General features: G+C 46.8%; 1 protein-coding gene across 2 annotated transcripts in view; it reads right to left on the bottom strand.

Moving 5' to 3' along the window:
* The window catches only part of LOC103186664 (RNA-binding Raly-like protein), a 215,206-nt gene that overhangs the window by 149,114 nt on the left and 39,325 nt on the right, over positions 1-26,767 (bottom strand). The window contains exon 2 of one of the 2 annotated variants that reach the window (XM_042340296.1): positions 20,784-20,925. The gene's annotated coding sequence lies outside the window, so the exon portion shown is untranslated. Of the gene's footprint in view, positions 1-20,783; positions 20,926-26,767 lie in introns of those variants that run through there. The other variant, XM_042340295.1, reaches the window with a different exon arrangement.

Genomic DNA, 26,767 nt, shown 5'->3' with positions numbered 1-26,767 from the left:
GAGAGAGCCAGCCAACGTGTCCGTGACAATGACCATCTGGCCAATGAGAGCGACTGCCCTACTCGCCCAATGAGAATGACCGCCCCATTCAGCCAATGAGAGCGACTGCCCTACTCGCCCAATGAGAATGACCGCCCCATTCAGCCAATGAGAGTGACCTCCCTACTCGCCCAACGAGAATGACCGCCCCATTCAGCCAATGAGAGTGACCTCCCTACTCGACTAATGAGAGTGACCATCCCATCCAGCCAATGACACTGACCGCTCCACTTGCCCTCACCTTGTTGGCAGCCCAACTTCTCTGGGAACCTCATCAATGGGACACCAAGTCTACTTGTTGGATTTAAAGCAAACCTGAGCCACCAGCCTGAAAGGTCACCTCCGAGCTCCCTGCCCTCACAGCCTGAGCCTTTCCGCAGGTATTTTGTGACCGATGACGTTCATAAACAGCTATCGACTCAAACAACAACAACAAAATTACATGTGTATAGCACCTTTCATGTCAGGAGGACGTCCCAAGGCGCTGGACCGACAGAGTTTCAGACCCGAGCTGAGGATTGGGGTGGGGGAGGGCAGAGGGGGAAACAGGGAGATCAAAAGCACAATCGAAGAGGAGAGTCTTGAAGTGGGTCTTGTAGGTGGTGAGGGAGGGGGCGAGATGGAGGAATTGAGGGATGAAGTTCCAGAGAGTGGGTGCAGAGTGGCGGAAGGCCCACTCACCAATAGGGGGACGTGAAGCAGGCCGGAGCCCACTGAGCGGAGGGAGCGAACAGGATGGTAGGGGGTTAGGAGGTAGAAGAGGTAGTGGGGAGCAAGACTGTGGAGAGCTTTGAAGGTGAGGACCAGGATCTTGAACTGTATCCTCTGTGTGATGGGAAGCCACTGGTGTTGGGCGAAGATGGCGGTCATAGGGTCACAAAGCCTAGTGCGGGAGAGGACACGGGCTGCAGAGTTCTGGATGATCTGTAGCCTATGGAGGGAGGAGTTGGGGAGGCCGACAAGGATTCAGTTTGCATAGTCAAGCCTCGAAGTATGAAGGTTTCGGTGGCCTGCGGAGTGAGACAGTATCGGAGCCGGGTGACATTGCAGAGGTGGGGGAAGGCAGAGGGGGTCATGGTGCGAATGTGGGGTAGAAAGGACAGATGAGGGTCAAACTAGACCCCAAGGTTCTGGATTGGCTTAGCAAGGTTGAGTGTGCAACCATGAGTAGTGATGCTGTCAGCGCCTGAGGTGAGGTGAATTAACCCCAAATGATTCTTCAAGAAACTATTTTAAAATGACCGGGAATCCAATCCCACGTGAATCAACAACTGACTGCGCTGAACAGATCACCGCTGAGAGGCTCACCCACACCTCCCCTCCCGCTCTCTGAGAAAGAGATTTTGAATGCAATCTACTGGGGGATGAGGAATCTATGGATGGGATGATGGGCTGTCTCTCGCTCTCTCTCGCTTTGGGCAGGATTGCTCACGGGCTGAAGAGTCTGCAGCTTGTGTAGGGATAAGTTTGGGAGCTCTGCGAGCGTGGGCTTAGAGGAAATAAATAATGAATAAATAATAATACTTGCATTTGATATAGCGCCTCATGAGGTCGTCGAGACGTCTCATAGCACTTCACTGTAAGTGCGGCTTGGCTGTATTTTGTGAGCGCACAGCGGTGCCCCACAAACAGCCAAGGAGTGTCCCACAAACACCCCAATATTTTATCTGGGGGGATTGTTGGCCAGGAGACCAGGATAGAGAAACTCTCTTCCCTTTACAAGTAGTGCCAGGGGATCTTATCATCCACCTGAACAGGCAGACAAATGGGACCTCGGTTTAACGTCTCATCTGAGGTAGTCACGCTCCTATTCTTTGCCTATTACTCTGGACGATGAGTGTCGACAGGCAAATCACAGCACAACCTGACCCCCAGCCCTGAACGACGTCCGCAACTGGGCTACCCAGCGGGTAGCGATTGGGAGCGAGATCGCTGGTTCAGCAGTCAGGAATTTAAGGTGGGAACGTGCCCAATTTATTACACACAAGGTAGTTGCAGTTAGAGGTATTTATAGAAGGTTTAAACACAAATGTAAATACAATGCATCAACTGGGACAAACACTGCTGCAGTCCTGTAGCTCAGTGGTCAGAGCGCTCGTCTCGCAAGTGAGAAGACCCGGGTTCGAATCCCGGGCGGGGCGAAAATTTAGGCAAGTTTCCTTGCTCTGCACGCCTCTATTACCCAGCAGTCAGGTGGAACCCCGTCGTTAATCAATTGCTGGATCACTTTCCGGGGGTAATAAACCCTCCAAAAAAAAAAAAAATGTAGTCACTCAATCCACGACTGTTTGTGAGACGCTGCTTCGCGCAATTGGCTGCAACGTCTCACCCTCAAAATACACTTTACAATATATCTTGTGAAGCGCTTTAAGACGTCTCAACAACGTGATGAGGTGCTGCATCGAGTGCCCACATTTTTGTTTTGTGAGGGAGGTGCTCACTGCTAACACAAGAGTATATTGAGGTGTTACTGTACAGAGGTGGTGTGTGATAGTTGATCAATGTTTGACTGTGCAGAGGCAGCACTTTGTGTGGATGGTTGGAGAACTATTGATGTTGAAGCCACGTAGTTAGTCCCAATGGCTATGTTTTGCTCAAATTAAAAAGGCATTCAGGCTTGATAGATATCTTCAACTTTGCCAACACACTCGCCCAGGAGAAAACCTCAGCCTTAAATTGGAAAGAGTGGCCAATTTCTATTTGAAATCATCTACGTGAAAAGGCTTCCCATTGTCTTAATTATTCAATTGTCCTGAGGAGTCTGTGAGTGCAACGGTTTGCGCTGGAGTTTAACGAAGGCCAGAAAGAGTAGAAAGCAACTCTTCACAGCCACCCAATTTGTTGGCCATCACATCCTATAGGGGCTCCTACATGTTGTTAGACAGACATGGAGGGCAACAACAACAAGTTACATTGATATAGTGCCTTCCACGTCGGAAGCACGTCCCAAGGCGATGAAGTCATCTCAAGGAGATGGCCATCTATAACGTTGGAGATTCTACCCACGACTGTTTGTGGGGACGCTGCTGGGTGCAACTGGCTGCTGCGTTTCAACCACAAAATACACAGTCAGTCCACTTTACAGTATAGTCCATGAAGTGCTTTGAGACGCCTCAATGAGGTGATAGTCACTACATCAAATAAAAGGATTATTATTATTCAAAGAACGCTCCTCACTCTTTCTGTTCCCACCACTGCATGGCCATAGGCAATCTGTGTGTAGTCAAACACTGTAGCTAATCGCTCATCTCCAGAGCTCAGAGTCTCATCAACCCCAAATTGGAAAGGAAGGCAACACTATACTTGAGAGACCGTTTGTCCACAGAAGCTGTTGTAATACCATTAGCAACGACAAGGGCTTGATTTCAAGAGCTCTTGTGCTTCTCCGAGGAGCCTGACTCACCTCATGGAGCAGCTTCAGACAGGAGTCCTGCAGCTCAGCGGTTAGAGCACTCACCTCGCAAGCAAGAGGACCTGCGTTTGAATCCCGAACGCTATATCAAATGCAAGGATTATTATTATTATTATCGCAGCCTGCCCGGGCCCTTACACAACATTCAAACAACATCCAGCAGAGAAATCGCTGAGTCTTTCCTCTTGCTGCACATTTTTTGTTTCAAGTCTTTCTTCGTAAATTCGGAAATGGAGTCAGTCTCACGGCAGCTTCAAACTCTCACAGTGCATTTACACTGCCTGGAGCAAACACACTCCCACAGCGCTGCAAGATTCCCACTGACTCAATCCTCATGTATACTATAATAATCCTTGCAATTGATACAGCGTCTTTCACTTCGGGAGAACACCTCAAAGAGCTTCTCAGGATAAACTGTGTATTTCGAAGGTGAACGCAGACACTCAATTTGCGAACAGCAATGTCCCATTAACCATCATGAAATGAGTGACCAACTTGGGGGATTGTTGGCCAGGAGAAACTCCCTACTCTTTCCGAATAGTGCCATGGGATCTTTAACGTCCACCTGAACAGGCAGTTTATAGACCTCAGTTTATAGACCTAAGCGCATCAGAGCGCTTGACAGTGGCGGAGCCTGACTCTGAGCCGTGGGTGGGGGGTGTTTGGGGAGGAGAGTGACTGTAAGCACGGTCAAAAAGGAAGGTTTTCAGGCGGAGCTTCAAGGGGAGACAGGGGGCAAGGCAGAGGGATTGAGGGAGAGTGTGACAGAGTTATCGTGTGAAATGTCCTCCTGACTTGAAAGGCGCTGTTTCAAATGCAAGGGTTATTACCATATTACAATGAGATGCAATGTGATGGGTACGGCAGAGATCTCAGGAAAACTTAAGGAAGAAAATACAACTTTAAAAGCTGCAACTTATCCGGAGATTGTCAAGCCAGTGCTTGGAGATCACATCACACGCACGTTACTGATTCAAATTACACCACCAGCTCCTCTTATGCAGCAATAATACATGCAAACATAAAACATTCATCAGATAAACAGGAGCACTGCCTGAAGTGACTGGTGACAGCTGCTACCGCTGCCTCCGCCTGTACACACTTCTGTTCAAGGAGCGAGATGACCGAGCAATGGGGCGACGGGTTGGTTTTGGGGGGGAGGGGGACGGGGTGGGGGGGAGAGAGGCACAAGAGATGAGATCCTGTGATAAACATGCGTCATTTTGCTGAGACGTCTCAAAGTGCTTCACAGAACATATTGTAATGTGCAGTGATTGTGTATTTCGTGAGAAAAACACACAGCCAATTGCACACAACGTCCCACAAACAGCCATGGATTGACTGATCAATTTTATTTGGGGGAATTGTTGGTCAGGACACCGAGGGGGAAGAGAGAGAGTGAAAACTCCCTTCCCTTTTCGAATAGAGTCGCGGGATCTTTAAAGCCCACCTGAACAGACACGGATGGGACCTCGGTTTAACATCTCATCCGAAGACAGCAACGCCCCCAGTGCTGTGTTGCAGGGGTAGCTTAGACTGTGTGATTCCAAGTCCCGACGTGGGGGATTGAACCCACAAGCTTCTGACTCAGAGGCAAGCCTGCTACCAGTGAGCCAGGCTGACACAGCGTTCCCGGGTGATAATAAGACCGTACCTTCCGTTTGCTGAGACTCAGCAGCATCATAGCTGAACACAATGCCGCCTGACCTGATCTGACCTCCTAACATATCTTCCAACAGGCATGAAAACCTGAAGCGACAGCTCCTGTCCCTGACAGACCAGCTTTCGGTTTTAAATAGAATCGGCTGTTTAGACCGTGTGAGCAGGATATAATGTACAACATTTTCAGATTTTATTGTTTGTTCTTCCCCCCTCTGTCCCCCCTGTGGTTAGAGACTCTTTCTTCTCTCACAAGATGTCAAGTTGCTGAAGATGAACATTTGCAATGTACTTGTGAGGAAGTGATTCACAGGAACACTGCTCGTCACGTACAGCTGGACAAACACAAGCTCTCTCCTCCTCGTACACAAGTTGGTGCTTTGAATATATGCCAATCACAGAACCATTGAAATTCACCACCCGGCAGAAATTTAGCCATTTCAATGTTTGCTGCTCGAAAGAAGCCATCTATCCTAACTCCAAACCCCTTGCTATTTCCCCCGGGCCCTTCCTCTGATACACCCCCAATCGGCTCTGCTCTAAAAGCCGCTAACAGCAAACTATTTCATATCCTGACGACCTTCTCTGGTTTGGGGAGGAGAGGAATAAATCCTGATTTGGTGTTGCCTTCAGGTGGAACATTAAACCATGGTCCTGTCTGCCTGTTCAGGTGGATGTTAAAGATCCCACGGCATGCATGGAAAAGAGAAAGGAGTTTCTCTCTCCTGGTTTCCCAGCCAATAATTCCCCAAATAAAATTGGTCATTCACTCCATGGCTGTTTGTGGAACATTTCTGCTTGCAAACTAACTGCCGAATTTGCCTACAAATACACAGTTACTTCATTTCACAGTAAAATCCTGTGAAGCACTTTGGGTAAGGCACTATACCAAATGCAAGGATTATTGTTAGTAGTAGTGGTATTATAAAGGGTGCGATATAAATATATGTGTACTTTTACAGAGATTAACAGTGGCCAGACAGACTGTATCCACAGTCCTGTGCATAGGGCTAATCAGCCAACAATAAGGTTAACAATAACCTGCCCTGGAGAGTGTGCTGTGTAGAGCAAAAAAGATCCTCGGAATCTGATACCCTATTTCTCCTGCCTAGTCAGCGTTAGTCTCTGCTATTTTTACATGGACTTTTGTGCAGCATAAATCAATTTAAAACCCATCGATTCAATCCCTGCTCCCAGAGGAATCAAAGAACATTGGCTGGTGTACAAATTGGGATATGCAATGCGGCTTGTCAGTGAAGACTCTGAAATGTACAAACAGAAACAAGTGCAGAAGTTTCCCGGCGATTTGTGGATGTTATGGAAAATCATGCAACGTGAGCAGGGAATGGAAGGTTCCGAGGCACAGGGTGAATAACACAAATAATTTTACTGGGATGATAGGGATTGCAGAACGAGAAAGAGTTTGAGGACGTCGTACCAAAGGCATTGCTGAAAGAGGTTTTGAAAAGAGGTTTTGAAGGCCGTAAGAATAAGGATAATAATCTTTGCATTTGATGCATCGCCTGATCACATCTTCGAAACGTCTCAAAGCGCTTCACAAGATACACTGTACAGTGAATTGACTGTATATTTTGTGGGCGAAACATGGCAGCCAATTGCACACAGCAGTTCAGCGATCAGGAACAGGAACCCTGGCTGATTTCCCCCTCCCTTACCCAGTGTAAAGCCCCTGTTCCTGTCCCAACAGGCCAGCTCAGTGAGGGAGGTTATTCAGAAATCCCTCGGTCATTGTCCGTAGCTCAAGCAAATCAATGGCATTGTATCTCCTGATAGGCACAAGGAGATGCCAAGGTCACGGTATCCAGTCAGCCGTGCTCCCAGAGAGATCCCTGTTCACTCTCGAGAGTTCCGCGACCCTATCACCCCCCATCCTTGTCCAACTCCAAAGCGCTTCACAGAATACAGTGAGTTGATGGCAGTCAATTGAGCCATCAGTGTCCCACCAAAAGGCGTGGATTCAGTGACCAAATTATTATTATTACTATTATTATGTATTTATTTGAAGGGATTATTATCCCAGAAAGTGATCCACCAATCAACTAACAACCAAGTTCCTACTGACTGCTGGGCAAACAGAAACGTGTGGAGTAAGGAAACTTGCCCAACATTTCGCCCTGCGCGCCCGGGAACCCGGGACCTCTCGCTCGCGAAGCGAGTGCTCTAACCACTGAGCTGCAGGACTCGAGCCCCTTTAATGTCTACAAGTTTGTGAAAAGGCATTGAAAGATTATTTTTCTTCTTTAAGTCACTAATATTCGGGAAGAACATAAACGGTTTAAGTCGGTCAATTTTATACCAAGGATGCTGAAGGAACATTTATGGATGAAATTCACCGTCTATGGTAGAATGTCAGCAGGTACATTTCTAACGATGCACAAAACATCCATAAATACCAGCGAGTGCAGAGGTAGTGTGGAGATCCCAGCCCTGTGCTGGGTTGATAAAACACACGATCCTTAAAGCATTAGAACGCTTGGAAGGAGATAAAGGGCATTTGGTCCATTGAGCACATTGCTTCAGCAGTCCAAGGTCCCTGGTAACCTGAACCATTCCCTCTCACCAAGAAGGGTTCTGCTACGTTGTCTAAAGCTAAATACCGTACTTGTCCACATTATTATTTATAATAATAATTATCAGATTCCTTTCATTTGAGATGTCAATCATTGAGGCGTCTCAAAGCGATTCACAGGACTTTAAATACTGGCCTGAAAACATGGACTTTTCCAACCATATGCTCAGTGTGTGTGTGTGCAGTGTGAACACTGAGAAAGATACTGTAGAGTGTATTAAGGGCCTCAATCACTGAGCTCCTCTAACATGAGTTTTATCATAAAACATCAGTTTTAATGTGATCGGAAAGGTGGTGTGTACAACCTAGTCTTTATACATCTGACATCAGCTAACAGAGGTCAGAGCATGTCTTGAGTTTTGTTTACAATGTCAACATCTGGTGAGAATGATGGGGGAATGGGATATCTGGTTTATTGCTCTAAATCACTATTAGACTTGCGACCACTCAGTCCAGTCCCTACAGACATGGGGTCTCAGTAGCGTTCGCTTGACTTATTCCCGCACCCCATCCCACCCCATCCCACCCCAGCAAAGCAGTGGAGCAGATCAGATCAGCCAAAAACACTCTGTGCCGAGGAAGAAAAGAATTAGGAACATAGGAACATGAGGAAGCCATTCAGCCCCTCAAGCCTCTTCTGCCATCTATAAGATCATGGCTGATCTGTACCTCAGTTCCATTTACCGGCCTTTGCCCCATATCCCCTGACCTAACAAACATCTATCCACTTCAGTCTTGAAAGTTTGAATTGATCCAGTATCCACAGCCTTTTGGGGCAGAGAGTTCTACATTTCCATTAACGTTTGTGTGAAAAAGGTTACCGGATCACACTCTTATACAAAATAAACAAATAAATCTATCTTCTATACTGATAAAACAACAATGTCTGTCTGCGCTTCAAGAAGGATCTCAATAACCGATTGACATAGAGACATGATTTATACCTGATTGGAATGGTCTTGTATCTGGGAATGGCATGGGCATATTTGTTTTTGGGTATCTCCTATCGTTTCTGAGTTATTTCAGTTTTGTGCTTTTCGCTGCAGTTACACCTGGTGCCGCGCCGGCTGACCGTGGCGCTGGGTCATCCTGCGTCACCGAGCGCGCACATTGTCAAGCAGCGGCGGGAACAAAATAAAGAACACAGACCAAGCTAAGCCGCAGCAACAACCACAAAATTACAATTTTAAAGCGCCTTTCATATCGGGAGGACGTCCCACTGATTATAAATTATACATTTATATTCATCATTGGAAACATGCCTGAGCGAAAATTAAACCTTTCAAGGATAAGTAAAAATGCTGGACAAAAGAGAGAAGGCCCATTAAATGAAGCTGAAGAGCAAAGTCCTCCCACAGGAGTCCTTCCAGATGAGTAGAAATCAAGACGAATTGTCTGGCTGTGTGTCAATTTACATTTCATATTGGATCTTTTGGTTGCAAGCAAAGCTGTGATGGGTACAACTAGTAATAGATTAATTAGTCACTCAATCCACAACTGTTTGTGGGACGCTGCTGTATGCAATTGGCTGCCGCATTTCACCCACAAATACACAGTCAATTCACTCTACAATATGTTATGTGAAGCGCTTTTAGACATCTCAATGGTCTGATAAGGCGCTATATTAAATGCAAGGATTATTATTTATTAACGTTATTATTACTTGATATTGTATGTGTATCCTAATCTTCGGCTGATCACAAAGAGACTTCAAAATGCTTCAAATCCGAGATCAGTGACCCTTGCTGGAAACCAGCTCATGCTGAGGTCCAGCTGCTCAAAGGCATTGGAGGAGTAGAAATCCAGGCTGGATAATAGCTGACACAGACTGCGTGTAAAAGGAAGAATGCGGGCACACAAAGCCCGGGTAGAGAATTCAGGAGCAGGCGGTTGGGGTAATGACGGGTCATTTGTTTTGTTCAGTCTGACCCAACGCAGGACTTTAGTGTGGAGCTACACAATCAGATTGTCACAGAGTGCTACCTCCCACCAGGAGCTCAGGAGAATGTTGTGTCAGTCTCTCTGCCCCTCTCTGCATCTAATTCATTCTCTCAGTCACTCGGGCACATGAACAGTGTCACAGTTGACTCCAGCTCCAGCAGAATATTTAAGAGCTTTCTGACAGAAAGAGTTTCGATGGAATTTTCCTGTAGGTGTGTTTTTTATTACTGTACTTAATCACAATTAAGATAACACTGGGAGCGCTGTCTCCTTCCATAAGCTGGAGGTCTCCATGCCATCTTCATCAGCAGCTTGAGTAGACAACAATCTCCATGAACGAGTGGTGCTGCCACCACCCACTGATGCTCTCCTAGCTCAGGCACATTAACAAATGCACCCGAAGCAATGGTGTGTGTGTGTGTTTGTGTCTGGGTGTGTGCGTGTGTATGACTGTGTGTGTTTGTGTGTCTGGGTGTGTGCATGCGTATGATTGTGTGTGTGTGTCTGTACATGGGGGGTTAAACACCAGAGAGCACCTGCACCAACCCACATCCTGAAAACTAGTTACCTGCTCGTCACTTGATTGGAACGAGCCAGAGACAAAGCCACAGGGCTTTTGTTTTTTGCCCAGTCAGGTGTCTGACACATATGGAAAACCATCACCGTACTTAAGAGGATCCAAACCAAACTGAGAATTCTATGCATCCCTACACAGGAAAATCCTAGAGATATTTATTGCTCTCTCTCTCTCCCTGGAGAGACACATCCTGTTTACCTAATTCTGGAAAATATTAGGTGCAGGTTGGCAAGAGTCAAGGCTTGGGGACCCAGAGTGTGTGTTGGGGTAATGGCTGGAGTCTAACCAGCTAAAACAAAATAGCTTGCGATTGAGAGCGCTGTCACACACACCCAGAAACAGATTCAACAATAACATTCACAAGGGAATTGGATAGTTATTTGAAGAGGAAATATTTGCAAGGATATGGGGGAAAAGAGCGGGGGAGTGGGACTGATTGGGTAGTTCTTCCAAAGAGCCGGCACAATATTTTCTGATTCTATTATACATCATAATCTGTATTTGCCCCTCTGCGCCACAATAATCTCCTTTGCGCGCTCCTCCCTGGAGAGATCGTTGAGAGCAAGCTCCGAGATGCCGGGCATGCAATCATCCCAGAGTTGTGAACAGCCTGCCCGTTCGCTTTATCCAAATCTGCCGTAATGATTCCTCTGGGCTGACTCCTTCCTCAATTGCAAATTTGCTTCCATAAGAGCGAGGCGATACCTCCCGCCTATATCACGCGATCGATGGCCTCCTGGACAAGTGCCTTGGACACTACCCATTGCGATGCGCTCGGCAATCAGACACAATCTGCTCGATAAGCCCACTGTCCACACCGCTTCCCTAAGCCGGATAAGAGCCGGAGGTGTATTGAGTGGCTGAAGGAGTCACTGCAACTTACTCTATTGTTACGGGGCTGACAGTGATGGAGTGGAGCGTTTCATTAAAGTGTCTTCAGGCAGAATGCAGAGGCAGCAATATTTGGTGGAGTTACGGAATTTATTGGAGAATGCTAAAGCTTGCGTATTTTTTTTTTACTTTTCGCTGCCAACGTCCATGGACTGTCGAGGATCCGTTACCCACAAATGACAGGATTTTATTCAATGGAAACTCGCACGTGGGACATGATGGACGCTGGGAACTTAATGAGGCTGGATGGTTTAGAACCTCTTCCGCCTGTCGTTTCCCTATCGCCGAACTGTCACTCAAACATCCAGCTGTCACGTCGTAATCCAAAACAAAATTCCTCCAGGGCTCACGTGTGCAATTAACGGAGGCTTCTGTAAAGTGCAGCAACTGTATTTGTGGAGTTTAGTGGTTAGAGCATTCGCCTCGCAAAGCGAGAGGACCTGGGTTTGACTCCCAGGCAGGGCAAAACGTCGGGCAGTTTCCTTACTCCACACGCCTCTGTATACCCAGCAATAAGTAGGAACCCGGTTGTAAGTCAATTGGCAGATCGCTTTTCCGTGGATAATAATCCCTTCAAAAAAAGTTATACAATAACAATTTGGTCACTTCAATCCACAACTGTTTGTGGGACGCTGCTGTGCGCAATTGGCTGCTGCGTTTTGCCCACAGAATAATTCACATTAGAGTATATTCTGTAAAGCGCTTAGTCTATAAGATGTGATAAGGCGCTGTATCAAATGCCAGGATTTTATTATTATTATTTGGTAGGCGATCGCGGCAGTGAATTCTCACACAGCAACATCCCAGAAACAGCCACAAACCCACATGAGCAGACAGGACCTCGGTTTAACATTTCACCTGAAGGACAGCACTTGCAACCATCCCACACTACACTGTAGCATCAACTTAGACTGTGAGCTCAAAGTCCAGACCTTCTCACCGAGAAATACTATAAATACTCTTTTAATACCACAACATTAGTCACCCCAGAGAGAATTCAAGCCTGTAGCCATTCTCATTGGCTCACGTGTTAAAAAAAAACTACTCTCCTGATTTAAGAAATGATTTAACCCTTTTGTGTTTGCATCTCTCTGTCACAATGAGGGACGAGCTGGAGGAAACACTGGAGAGGTTATAAACCACTCTGGTAAAACTACCAGCACTGGATAGACCATGAGAGCAAAGAGCATCATAAGATGCTCCCAGCCAACCACTTATCAAAGATGGACATGCAGTGGGAAAGCTTGCCAGACAATGGCAAACTATGCGGGTTTAGCTGGTTAGACTCCCGCAATGACCCCAACACACACTCTGGGCTCCCCCCCAAGCCTTGGCTCTTGCCAACCTGTGCCAAATACTCTCTGGAATTAGGTAAGCAGAATGCGTCCCTCCAGGGAGAGAGAGAGAGAGAGAGAGAGGAAGCGCACTCCATTCCAACAATCTATCTCTGAGATTTCCATGTAGGTGGGATGCCTGGAAATCTCAGCTTGGTTTGGAGACTCTTAAGCAACGGTGATGGGTTTCAGCATGTGTCAGGGAGAGAGTCAGGGTTTAAGTTGTGTATACGTCCAAAACTGGGCAAACACTGCAATGCAACATCCTCCATTTTGTGGGCGAAACGTAAGTGGCAATAATAAAAAACAAAACATATTCTGATCAACCTTCTCTCCAGCATTCAGTAAACACAAATATAATGCAATAAAAGTGCGTGGAATCAGAATTATTTAGAAAAGGCCCATTAAGTCATTGCCAGGTTTACAGGTTTAATTTTACGCTCTGGCAAGCACGCCTGAATCATGCAGTCACTGCATTTAAGAATTCCTCAGAACAGTTTTTCTCTGCAGCTGAGAGGAAGCAAACCTTGTATCTGGACCTGATGTTCGAGGTATTCTATCTAGCGCTGCAAGTGTTAATGTGAGAGAGAGGGGCATGATGAGCCAAGACAACCCCGCTAACTCCGCCCCCAAATTTCCAGGAGTAATAATCCCTCCCCCACCCCCGAAAAAATAATAATAATAATTTGGTCGCTCATTCCGCGACCGTTTTTGGGACGCTGCTGTGCACAATTGGTTGCCGTGTTTCGCCCACAATATACACAGTCACTACACTTTACAAAGCGCTTTGAGACATCTTGAAAAGACGTGATATCAAATGCAAGGATTATTATTAATATTATTATTATGAGTATCATTATCCCTCCGTCTTGCTCTCCTTGTTTTTAAAACCTACCTTCTCACCTCAACTCCCCGCTACATCCATGGCTCAGGTTCCCACTCGGTCTCAGGCACTACTGTGTGCAGGTTGTCACGATGTAGCATTGGTTACAATTAGACTGCAGTACTGTACTCCCTTTCAAGTTCAGGAATATTATTTGATCCGCGGTGCAGATGCTCATTCAAGTTACACAGCGCCTCCCTGCTTTAAATGGACAATTATTCAGAGCAGCGCACAGAGAAAGTGCAGAGAAATATTCAGCTACATTCAATGGAAGGAGTCACAAAACAAAAGGTACAATCAGTGAGCTGAATAGCTCAGTGATCAATGCTGGGCTTTGTACTATACCTCTCAGATACTCATCCCATTTACCCCAGAAAGTGGGTCGATACTGTATGTACTTTCTTGGGACAACCCAAACGCTCCCTCCCTCCCTCCCTCCCTCTGGGTTCGGTCTGTCCTGAATCTTGCTAAAACCAAATCGGAATCAGGAATGAATTGGGATGTTTTACTGTGAGGAAAGAGCATCGAAATTGAACCCAAAAATCAGACGCAACACGGGTCACAGAAGGAAACTCAGGCAAGGCAACACTGTTTGTAACACAGTCTACAGCACTTAGAAACGTCAAATAACAACAAGAGCAAATTATGTTTGTGTAGAGCCTTTCACGTCAGGAGGACATGCCAAGGTGCTGGACACCCAGATCATTTGGCAAGAAGACTTTTTTCTAACCCTAACCCTGCCCCTATCCGTGCTCATGATGTCCTCTTCCGTTAGTTTTTTATGGGATACAATACATAGTTTGAGATACGACATGCGCATGCGATTGGCAGGATGGTGGAAGGCGAAAGAAGACCGAGGTCCATCCACTTCGCCTTATATTCTTAAACTCGAGGCTTTGATGTGAGGCTTCAATTAATTACTCAGAGCCGTGTCTGTGTGTATGTTTGCCCACCCCCGCGCGTGTGTGTGAGAGAGAGAGAGAGAGAGCGAGAAAAAGAGTGTGTATGTGTATGTGACCACCACTGAGAGGGAGAGCAAGAGAAAGCATGTGTGTGTGTGTGTGTGTATGTGTGAGCGCACATGTATGAGAGAGGGGGAATGTGTGTACGCGAGAGAGCTGTTGTTGTCGCTGTGACAGGTTGCCTGACGTGGTGTGATGTGGTGACCCCATTCGAGGTGCGACTTCAGATCAAACCTGAAGACCTTCCTCTTCGGCTGTACCCACTCCCTCTGGCTCGGCGTCAGGCTCTGCCACTGTTAAGCATGCAGAGACACGAGCGCATGTGAAGGGCGCTGTGTAAATCAAGCTGTTGTTGGCCATACCTCACAGGCTTCACTTACGATCCTCACAAACCTACACATTTGCACATACAGGAGGAGGATGTGTATTATATCTCTCGGCCACCATCTCTCTCTCTTTCTCGCACTTACACACTCTCTCATGCGCACACACTCAACAACAATTACATTGATATAGTGCTTTTTACGTCGGAACGACATCCCAAAGTATTGGACAGCTGAGGGTTAGCACTTTCTCGCTCTCTCACACACACTCTCACAAAAATACACACACTCACACACACTCTCTCACACACATTCTCACAAATACACACACACTCACACACTCTCTCACAAATACACACACTCACACACTCACAAATACACAAACTCACACACACTCTCACACACACTCACAAATACGCACACACAGACACACACACATTTCCTCAGACGAGTTGCGAGAAGCAGTTCTGATGCGGCCGGGGGAGAAATGGAGCTGTGCACTCGACCTGTCTATCAGAGAGCAAGGCAGTCAGGCAAACCCAAACCAACATCCCAGGGAGGTCACTCGAAGCCGTCCAGAGACGAAAAGAGGCAAATTCTAAATAGATTTAAATCGAGTGAAGCTTGAGACGACAACATGACCTAAAAATAAGCAGAGAACACACACAATGTCAAGTCTGCCCGAAGGAGCTCAAGTAATTTGCAAATTAAACCTAAATGAGACTGCTGGAGGAAGGCGTGACTAATTATCTGCGAGTGCTGGAGACGGCTAATACCCATGTTCCAGGCCGCTTCCTCTCACTTCCACGAGGGCGATAATTGTCGGCATATTTTTAAACTCATTCGCGGTTAAGCTTTAATTGGCAAGGACTTGTTCATTTTCCCTTCGCAGAAACACAACCAACTCCACATCCAGAAGGTAGCAACACTACACACCTCATGTTATCACAGCCGGGAATACGGCAGGGAGAGAGAGCCTGGTCACTTGCTGTTGCAGGGGACTGTACAGGCTCTTCGCAAAGTCCTGTTAACCCCCTTTTTTCTCCTCTCCGCTCCTCTCTCCATACCTTTCCCCCCTTCCCCCCACCCCACAGTGCACTGACCAACAACTGAGACATGTGGAAGGATGATGATAATTGTACTTAGATGCACTTCATTGCACTCAGTACAAGTGTTTAACTGTATTTAGATGTCCAGATGATGTATATGTATGTGTGAGAGAGTGTGTGTGTGTGAGTGAGTGAGTGAGTAAGTGGTAACAGGACGCCCTGCTGATGAGGATTAAGAGGAGACCAGTGTTGCCTTGGGTCAGAGGGAACAATTAGAGAAAGAGACGGCCAGGTTAGAAATGTCATTCAAAAGCCCAATGGTGTTTTTCCTGAGGAGACGTGATCGCAGGGAATCTTGAAAGAAAGGGCGTGTGTCACAATAGAGAGTCAAATTCAAATGCACACAGTCACTGCATTTTACAGTATATCCTGTGAAGCACTTTGAAACATTTTCCTAATGTGAAAGTTGCTTTAGCAAATGTGAGCATCAACAGCAACAACAACAACAAATTACATTTAATAATCCTTGCATTTGATATAGCGCTTTTCACGTCGGGAGGACGTCCCAAGGCGCTGGACAGTCAGGGATTTAGACCCGAGCAGATGGTTGGGATCAGAGGGTGGTGGGCAGGGAGGGTGAGGGTAGGAGGGTGACCGAAGGTGCAGTCAAAGAGAAAGCTATTGAGACGGGCCTTGAAGGAGGCAAGGGAGGGAGCAAGGAGAAGGGGCTGTGGGATGGAGTTCCAAAGGGTGGGGGCACAGAGGTTAATTAATAAATGTAATTTTGTTGTTGTTGTAAATCCACCCAACTGCCGATGGTGGTTTTATTGTCAATTATTAATATTATTAAGAAGTCCTATTTGATTCTCATCCTTCCAGAACCACCAGCCTCCTCCCTATCCCAGCATTAACTGAGTCCAGAGTCCTGGAAGTAATCCACCAATTGACTAACAACCAGGTTCCTGCTTACTGCTAGATAAATAGAGGCGTGGGGAGTAAGGAAATTCCCCACCCAGGAATCGAACCCAGGTCCTCTTGCTTGTGCTCCACCACCTCCGCTTGACTGGCTTCGACCTCCTGCTTGTCCTTTGTCCCCTCTACTTCACCTTCGGGTGCCATGTTTCCAGCCTCTACTCTCCGAAGGTTTGGAACTCCCTCCCCCAATCCATCCACTCGTCCCCTCCTTCCCCTTTTTCAGGTCATGCCTGAAGTCCACCACTGGCCAGGCTAATACCGCGATCACCTCACACGCAGATGGACAGGAACTTGTCAACAGTTGGAATGGTTTCTAAAGAACAACAGTCCAGAGAATAGAGACCAAGCAGGTAGTACTACTACTAATAATAATCCTTGCATTTGATACAGCACCTCTTCAAGATGTCTCAAAGCGCTTCACAGGATATACTGTAAAGTGGAGTGACTGTATATTTTGTGGGATAAACTGCTCTAAATGGAATCATTTTCTCTCGTTCTATGTGAGCTCCAGCACCTTTTATTTCAGTGTTCTATTTTCCTACCTGAAATCTGTCAAAACATTTATTTTACTGAATTTCCCTCCAACCTCCTGTCAGGCACCATCCACCAACTCCAGGGTACCCAGCTCTTCCGTGCCGTTTGATCACTTGTGCAGGAGATGTTTCTTCCTCTGAAGCTCAGTAGTCTGAAAAAGGTTCTCTTACCAGAGCCTAAACACTCACTTTACTAACATCACCAGCAGGGATTGAGCAGAGTTTAGGAGCAAGCATCCAAAGGCAATTCAACAGCAAGAAAGCTTGTCAGACAGTACTGCCAATGGCAGGCTGTGTGGTTTATATATAATAATAATAATCCTCGCATTTGATATAGCGCCTCATCACGTCTTTGAGACGTCTCAAAGCGCTTCACAGGATATACTGTAAAGTGAATAGACTGTATATTTTGTGGGCGAAAAGCGGCAGCCAATTGCTCACAGGAGTGTCCCACAAACAGTCGTGGATTGAAGTGATCGATTTTTTTTTAAGGGATTATTACCCCTGGAAAAGCGATCCATCAATCGACTAACAACCGGGTTCCTACTTACCGCTGGATAAACAGAGGCGTGTGGAATAAGGAAACTTGCCCAACATTTCACCCTGCCCGGGAATCGAATCCAGGTCTCTCGCTTGCGAGGCGAGTGCTCTAACCACTGAACTACATGACTCAACAAATGAGTAGTTACCCCCAACCCACACTTAGGGGTATCCCAAGCCTTGGCTTTGGTCAACCTGCACCTCACACTCTCTGAAATTAGGTAACCAGGGTGTAGCCCTTGGTGGAGAGAGAGGGGGGCACATTCCATTTGCAGTGGCTTGAAAATGAGGAACTCTGACTGGTTGGATCTCTTAAGCTCTGGCAATGGGTTTCCACTAAACACCAACTTGCAGTCTTCACATAGGATAATAGCTTGGACCACTTTACAAACATGGGTCAGATGCTGAGCAAGGGAAGGGGGAGAGGGGACCAATGACAGGATTTAAAGGCAGATAGAGAGGGGGGCGAGACAGAGAGATATCACAGAATATTACAGCATTGAAGGAGGCCTTTCGGCCCATCATGCCTATGCCTTCTCTTTGGAAGAGCCACCCAATCAGTCCCACTCCCCCCTCTTTCCCCCATATCATATAGAGCCATAGAAGGGTAGAGGGGGGGAGTTCCAGAGATTAGGGGGTAATGGGCAGTGATTGAAGGCGGGGCTATTAATGATGACAAGTAGTGGGGTGGGGGGGTGGGTAGCTGCAGGGCTAAGTTAGCTGAAAGGTGGGGGCATACTTTAGCCAAGATTACAAGCTCAAGTCCCGACCTGGGGCCAGAGCCTCTCACCTCAAGCTGTCATTGGAGAAAAGGAGTGATTCAAGTGTTCAAAGCTGAGAGCAATGCACAGAGCAGATGTAAAGAGGGTATTTAAAATGTACTGAACCAGAGTACAAATTAACAGGCCTCGAGCAAGATATTATTAGATGAGAAAGAATTCCCCCACAGAGTTGGAGATACGCGGTGAAGCCAGTTGATGGCACGTCAATTAACACTCTTAAAAGAAGCTGGTTGGAAAGCTCGTTAGAAAGGGGATTGATGGTGACAACAAGACGTATACTTGGAGATAATGAACACTGGATGGAACATAGTGGCCCTGAGACCTTTTCAATGTCACCGCACAGAAGGGCAATTAGCACGTCTGTGGAACGTACCAAGTCTTTGGATAGGCAGGAATCTATTATAGCGCCTTAGCATTTCGTTGAGAGGTCTCCAGGCATTTGAGAGACGGGTCAGCCAATTGCGCACGGCAGTGTCCCTCAAACAGTATTGAATTAAGTGACCACATTTTTTTTAAATATTTTTTTTGGAGCGAATATTCCCCTCGGAAAACAATCCACCAATTGACTAACGACCACGTGGGTAAGGAAACTTGCCTAACGTTTTGCCCGGCCCGGGAAGCGAACCCGGGGCCTCTCGCTTGCGAGGCGAGTGCTGAAGGACTCCCACCTTAAATCTTGAAGCTGTTTTCCATAAAAAAAATTTAAGGATGGCAGAAAAAACAATTTTAAATTTAAGACTGAATTCAACACTTTCCCCAATTCTGCACATTTTAGAATCCTACGAAAAGTACAAAGAGTAAATCTAGACCCGGATGGAATTTCCAGCAACGGTGTTCGGAAAAGAGAAGGGAATTTCTCCTCGCGTCCAAGCCAAGAATCCTCCGGAATAATTGCTCATTCACATATCTAGGACCGTACGACATTTACCTGCTAAAACAGTCACTACGCCAACAGTTATTCAATGTGCCTTGAACGGTTTTGACACAATACAGGTGCTCTAAGAACGCAAGCTCTTTCCATAACATCAGGTTAATACCTCAGACTCTTTTCAGTCTCACTGATCCGAGTCCTGCTTTCTCTGGGAACCAACTCCTCTTAAATACACAGTCACTACACTGGAGAAGGGTGAGCAATGGGAGGTGTTGAGACATCGTTAAAACCGTGTCCGCACGCCCACCGTTAACTGGGTGACTGAGTCATGCAATTCATCCGTAGATGCTGACATCAGTTGACCAGGAGATGAACCACCCCTTTTTGTTTGCGCGAAACATTTCTCGTGCCTGGTCAAGCCGAACAGTGGGATTGAGCGTCCACCACAGCAGCAAAACCAGCCAGGATATTTGGGGTAGTTTCCTCCATTGTCTTACACGACTCAGTTTCTCTGCCAGGTCACTCGCTATGCCATCGGATCCCTCTCACTTTCACCTGAACAGACAGATACTGTACAACACTTACTGTTAAAAACGTGGCTATTCACACTTGTCATTCGAAGAACAGCACCTCCAACCATACGACGACAATGCCAACTTGCATTTACACAGCTGCCCTCATGCAGGGTAGCGTCCCAGAGCGCTTGGCAGTGGCGGAGCACGACTCCGAGCCGGGGGGGAAGGGGGAGGTGACCGTTGGCACGGTCAAAGAGAAAGGTCTCCAGGCGAGACTTGACGATGGGGAAGGAAGGGGCAAGGCGGAGGGAGAGAGGAAGAGTGTTTCAGAGTTTCGAGGTGTGGTGGCTGATGGTGGAACAGAGGGACAAGCAGGAGGATGGAATCAGTCGAGCGGAGGTTGCCCGGAATTGTACTGACTGTCAGCTTAAACTGGGAGCTGAAGTCTTGATGTGGGGCTTGAACCCACATCCTTCTGGAGTTGGAGGCCAGTGTATTTTGTTTGTGTTTTGGGTAGGCAGACTTCTGTGGAAGGCAATGAGCTCCAGGAGGTTCAACAGAGAAATGGAGAAGGTTAAGCTAACAGGTATCAGAAGCCTGTGTGTGGGTCATCAGAGGAAGGAACGAGAAAAGCGGATAGGAAAAGGTGACGTGTATCTATAGTCTGAAGGATTTTGCAACAAATAACTAGACAGAAAGAAATATCTGTGCTCAATGGTGAACAGAATGTGGGCATTTGACCCCCATGAATAAACACGGGAGAGATTACTTTGAGCCAGTCAGCCATGTTGAGACAGTTAAGATGTTAATATGATTGTAAAGAGGCTATTGGGGAGATGGAGAACGCATCACCGAGCCTCGCTGTTGTGTGTTTAACAGAGATATCGATATAAAAGTTGGTTCTCACCTGACGTGTCAATCAGCTCTCAGTCCCCGGGCACACACCAAGCTTGGATGTAGCTTTCCATCGACAGCGTGCAGGGTGCCACTGGCTGTCCCTCCACAGCAACCTCTCTCTTCCAGCAGCAAAAGACAATTAGAATCAACGCCTGGATAACAAAAGGAGACGAGGGGTTGGGATTCGAACACAGGGTTTCAGAACGTTCAACAGATGAACCCAAGTGGGTTTAGGGGTGTTGAAGGCAATTTAACCCAACAAGTAAGTTAGTCCAAAAGGCCCCACTAGAATTCACCAAAAATACAGTCACTACACGTCACAGTAAACCCTGTGAAGCGCATTCAGGAGTCTTAAAGTAAATGCAGCATCACACATAGGCTCTTCATTCACATGACAGCCACAGTGTAGTGACTGTACATGGTAGCTGATGTGATAAAGCTCTTGTAAGACATAAGGACCATTTGTTACTCCCTTCAGAAGAGGAGCTCTGAGCTCAGCTGCTATAATATAATAATTATTATTATTATTATTTATTTATCATGGCCATGAGCCAGGGTCCCCATCGTGAGAGGGCGACATTGGGGTGCGCTCATCAGGTAATCCACAAGGGCACCCAAAACTGTGAATAAACGTATGTAACCATGCAAACATACAGGGCGACGCTGTAGAAATGTACAGAGGGATAGTGTCTGAGACAAACATAAATATACATCAACAAATATATATATTTTGATTAAAAATAATAATAATCCTTACATTTGACATAGCACCTTATCACATCATCTCAAAGCGCTTCACAGAATATAGTACAAAGTGGGTTGACTGTATATTTTGTGGGGGAAAATCTGATGTTTACAGCCAAACGACTGGGAGTGCTTAGCTTTCACCCATTCATTTGGACTGCACAGAAACCCAGGCCTGACAGATAGCAGAGTAGCCCACTGACATGTGGCATAAACAAGTTCCTGAACTCCTCCACTCCCAGTCTCACCCCCATTTCTTTCCAGGCTGAGAGCAGAGGTCAAGGGAAGGTGCCAGTCATTGCGGAGGCATCCTTCCCTTAAAGATCAATTTTCCTTCAGTTTTCAAGTGATGCTTTCTGTAGGAAGAAAACTCTTTGTTGAAGGGCTCTTCCTTTGCTGTCCAGAAGAGGACACTTCACTGAAGCAGAAGTGAAAACATCCATTGGGTACTTGAGTATGACAGTCCTCTCAGCCAGCACGCGCTCAGCAAATACAACATGGGTTCTGCTCCTATTTATACCCACTCCATGCTTCTATTTGGTCTGGGTTTCATAGCTTTATTCACAAGAGAGAAAGCAGGACCCCTCAGTCAATGATCCCTGGAACACCACGAGAGCACATCGAGATGTCTCAAAGCACTTTGCAAGATATACTGTGTAGTGTAGCCACAGAATCATACAGCGCAGAAGGAGACCATTTGGCCCATCGTGTCTGTGCCAACCCACAGTGACAGGCTCGAGGGGCCAAATGGCCTTCTCCTGCTCCTAACTCCTATGTTCCTATAAATTTGTAGGCAAATGCCTCAGGTGCTTTACAAAATGCAAGGAATATTATTGACTATTTCCAGAGGATTCAAGAGAGGAGAACAGAGTTTTAGCGGCAAAAAAAAGCCTTTGTGTGAATGCTCCAGTGCTGGGAGCCAATGATGTGCCCCATTACCATTGTTACTTAATAAATCAAATCCCTGTTAGAAACTATAGAAATCTGGGATATAGAATTAACACTCAATGTATGCCAAGCTTCTCCTATTAATTTGGAATGGGCTGAGGGTGCCCACACCCCACTGTATGTTGTTTCTGGTCAGCAAGTAAGTGAGTGACTTGGTCGCACTCGATCTCCAAAGAGTTTGACGCGTACAGTGGAACCGGACGATGGGAATCCTATTAGGAGGTGAAACAACCAGTTTCACTGAGCTCAAACCAACATCATTGATCAAATTTACATTTATAATAGCGCCTTTCACATCGGGTGGACATCCTGGGTTGGCTGGAGTTGCCAGCCAAAGCAGGAAGCGTAATTGGGGATAACCAGATGACCCCGCTTTTTTGGGGGGCATGAAGCTAAAATGGACAACTTCAAGCTCGTCAGATCCCCGCTAACATAACTTTGTGCATGCTGCACGGATGCAGGAAATAGCATTTGGGTGGGGGAGGAGAATACTACCGTGCCTTGTCAGGTCAGTGACTGTGAGAGGGGAAACTAAAGCACATGGGAGTTGACCAAATGAATGATACTTCAGTCTGTAAGCCGGTTCCCTGCCATCACTTGAGATATTGACTAATCCGTGCCCCCAGGCAACAGCAAAGGGTATCGATCCCCTCTTGTTATTAACAAGGTTCCAGTCAATAAATGTGTTGGAGGAGGCCATGCAATTTTCTAACCACTTCTTTGGTATCAAGTCGCAATCTGAAGCGTAGGCTCCTGGAGTTGAAGATTAGCTCAGACGTCAAGCTGATCGAACAAGCCAACGGTTTACCATCACCTCCAGTAACTGAGGAGCAGAGACCTTTCATGACGCCTTGTGTAAACGCAACGCCCTGTGCTGAGACGGACACTCCAGGAAGGTGCGATTGGGAAGTGTAAAAGGGAGAGATAAATAATAATAATAACAATAACAATCCTTGCATTTGATATAGCGCCTTATCACGTCTTCGAGATGTCTCAAAGCGCTTCACAGCAGCGCTTCCGAGTCGGAAGGTTTCATCAATAGCGTAAACCAGACTGTATTGTTGTGGTGATTGCTATACCCGGCTGACCCACTTGTAACTGCGTGATTTAAACTCAGCCAATACTTTTGCTAAACTGATGCAGTCTGTCAGTTCAGCTCAGTGGACGTTAAAGATCCTGTGACACCATCGGGAGAGTAAAGGGAGTTTCTCCTGGTAGCATAAAGTCTCAGCTGACTCTCCAATCAGTGCTGGGGGGTGACATTGTTGCAGGTGCTGTCCTTTGGACGAGACTTTAAACCAAATTGGCTGTTACTCCGGCCCACAAAATACACAGTCACTCCACTTTACGGTACATCCTGTGAAGCGCTTTGAGACGTCTCAACGACACCTAACCAACGCAGCCAGTCCCTCTAGTCAGTGGACACTGGCCTGCATCACATTCCCGTGTGTCTGCCCCCATCATCAGCAGTCAGTGTATCTGCCCCCACTCTCTCTCTCTCTCTCTGGAAATCCATGCCATGGTACCTCCAGCTCCACCTTCTGGAACCTTCCTCATCTCCTACAAGTTCCACCTCAACCCTCATCTCCCCACTCCCTCGCTCTCCCCCCCACTCTCTCGCTCTCCCCCCACTCCCTCGCTCTCCCCCCACTCCACTCCTTCACCCCTTCCATTCGTTCGTCCCCTCACGCCCTCTCCCACCCCACCATTCCCTTGCCATCCCCATTCGCTCGACTCCCCCGTTCCCTCGAACCCCCTATTCCCTCATTCCCCCCACTCCCTCACACCTCCACTCCCTCACTCCCCCACACCCTTGCCCCCCAAACCCCTTTCCCCCTCCACTCCCTCACGACCCCCCCCCCAATTCCCTCGCCCCCTATCACATCCCTTGGCTCTCACCTCCTTTCGCCCTCCAACCCCCTCACCCACCCTCAACCAGATTGCTCAGCACCTTGCGATATCCTCCCGAAGTGAAAGGCGTTGCATGGATGTAAATTTGTATTGATTTGTATGTAAATGTTTTTGCAATAAACAGACTTTACAGTAAATCCTGTGAAGCATTGAAGACGTCGCGAGGATTTCACTGTATCGAATGGAAAGATTATTGAAGCGAATCTCATTGCTGCCCAACTCGACCCAACTGGCTTCAGAGTCTAGAGACTGAGGAACTCAAAGCACCTGAACAGGCGGATGTGACCTTTGTTTAACGTCTCATCCTAAGGCTACACAGGAGGTGCTCGCTAGAGAGATGCCGCTTTACAGCAAGTTTCTCTCAAGCCTAAAGGCCTCTTCCTGTTGTGAAAGGCGCTGCATCAAACACAAGGATTATAATAGCAAACGGCAGGAAGTTAGGATTTCTCCCTCCCTCAGATGTTTGAAACAAAATCCGTCTCAAACCTGGTGAGGATTGTGACCGTTCCCTCGCTCGCTCCCTCCCTCCTTCCCTCCCTCCTTCCCTCCCTCCCTCGCTCGCTCTCCTCGCAAACATCCTCTGAAGCAAATATAGCCATCAGCTGCAGAGCCAGTTGCCAAATAGGAAGCATCTGTTCAAAGTCGACTCTTAATTACCGAGATGAACGAGATATTGCTGGGATCTCGCTGTGCATCATTACCCGGGCAAACAAGTGCCAAACAGATCACTCGAATTACACTTCCAGTTGGGAGTCTGGGATGGTTTGAACAGCAAAATGTACAAGTTCATTCCGCAATTGTTACTCCATTTAGGTGTCAGCCTGGCTCAGTCAGTAACACTCTCACCTGGGAGTCAAGAGATTGTGGGTTCAAGCTCCACCCGCAAGACGTTGAGCTCACAGTCTAGGCTGATCCTCCGGTGCAGGAGAGAGGGAGAGCGTTGCATTGTTGGAGATGTTGTCCTCTGGATGGGTCATTAAACTGATTGTCTGCCTGTTCAGGAGGACGCTAAAGATCCCACGGTGCTATTTGAAAAAGAGAAGGGAGATTTTCTCTCTCTCTCTCTCTCTCGGTGTCCTGGCCAACAATCCTCCAAATCAAACTGATCAACAAACTGGCTGTTGCGTTGACCTGCAAAACAGAGTCCACTGCACTTTGCAGTGAATTCCGTGAGGCATTTTCAGAACCCCTCCTCTCATGAGAAGGTAATGAGTAGCAAATTCCAGGATTATTTATGAGACGAAAGATGCTGTGGAACATCAAGGCTTCTCCTCCAGGTCTTTATCCTCACCTCGCTCTTCACAGAAGCTAATAAAATTCATCCTCTCCGCTCCCAACACATGGGGGAAAAAAATAAACTGTGCGCCTGAAGGCAGTGTGCACCTTTAAGAGGATTTCTCGAGAAGCCAATGTTTTCAGTGAAGCATAATTGGATAGAATTTGACTTGCCCGAGGCTGACTGGCATCAGAACGGCTTCTACAGGCTTCAGATTGTTAAAGAGAGATCGCTGTGACCTTTATTACAGCAATATCCTCACAGCAAGGGGTAGTGACCACGACGAATACCAAGGCATTGGTCAGTGTTGATTTCCTCCCCGTTCCACCCTCAAAAAGTGTGAGAGCCACAGCTCCGTGCAGCTCAGAAACTAAACCAGATGGTTCGTTTGTCAATGAGCAAAATACTCCAGATGCTGGAAATCTGAAATAATAATAATAATAATAATAATCCTTGCATTTGATATAGCGCTTTTCACGTCGGGAGGACGTCCCAAAGCGCTTCACAGAACACACTGTAAAGTGAATTGACTGTATATTTGTGGGCGAACGCGGCAGCCAATTGCGCCGCATTCGCCCACAAAACCAAATAAAACCAGAAATCACTGGGAACACTCAGCAGGTCAGGCAGCGTCTATGGAGAGAAGGCATTTGAATGTAAGGACCCAAAGGTGTGCTCCGTGCCTATAGACTGACAGGACAACACGCTTCCTGTGGTCAAAGGTTTTATACATTATTCCTTCTTCAAGCTGTCTATTTTTACCTAACCTCTTATTTCACTCTGGTCCTGTAAGGGTCAATCTCGGACGTATTAATTATTAATACCGTTTTCTATTAATTCAAATGTTAATAGGAGCTCAGCACATTAGAAGGTTTCAATCTGACAATTACGCACTTCCCTATTACATTAATTTCAACAGGTTCTGATTTACAGCACATTTAACCCACCCGATTAGCTGCTGGATTGGCTAACACCTTTTTCCGACACACAGAACAGGAAACATTTAAAATAACTTAAGAGGTTTTTTAAAATTATCTCTGAATGTCACAAAATTTCCTCCGAGCCCATTCTCTCGACGAGGACAAAATCTGTGTATTGGTGACATGTTTACACCC

Source organism: Callorhinchus milii, unplaced genomic scaffold (genome assembly GCF_018977255.1).
Source record: "Callorhinchus milii isolate IMCB2004 unplaced genomic scaffold, IMCB_Cmil_1.0 Scaffold14, whole genome shotgun sequence".
NCBI classification, from domain to species: domain Eukaryota; kingdom Metazoa; phylum Chordata; class Chondrichthyes; order Chimaeriformes; family Callorhinchidae; genus Callorhinchus; species Callorhinchus milii.
Note: the sequence above shows the minus strand (reverse complement) of the source record. Positions and strands in the feature narration are given on the sequence as shown.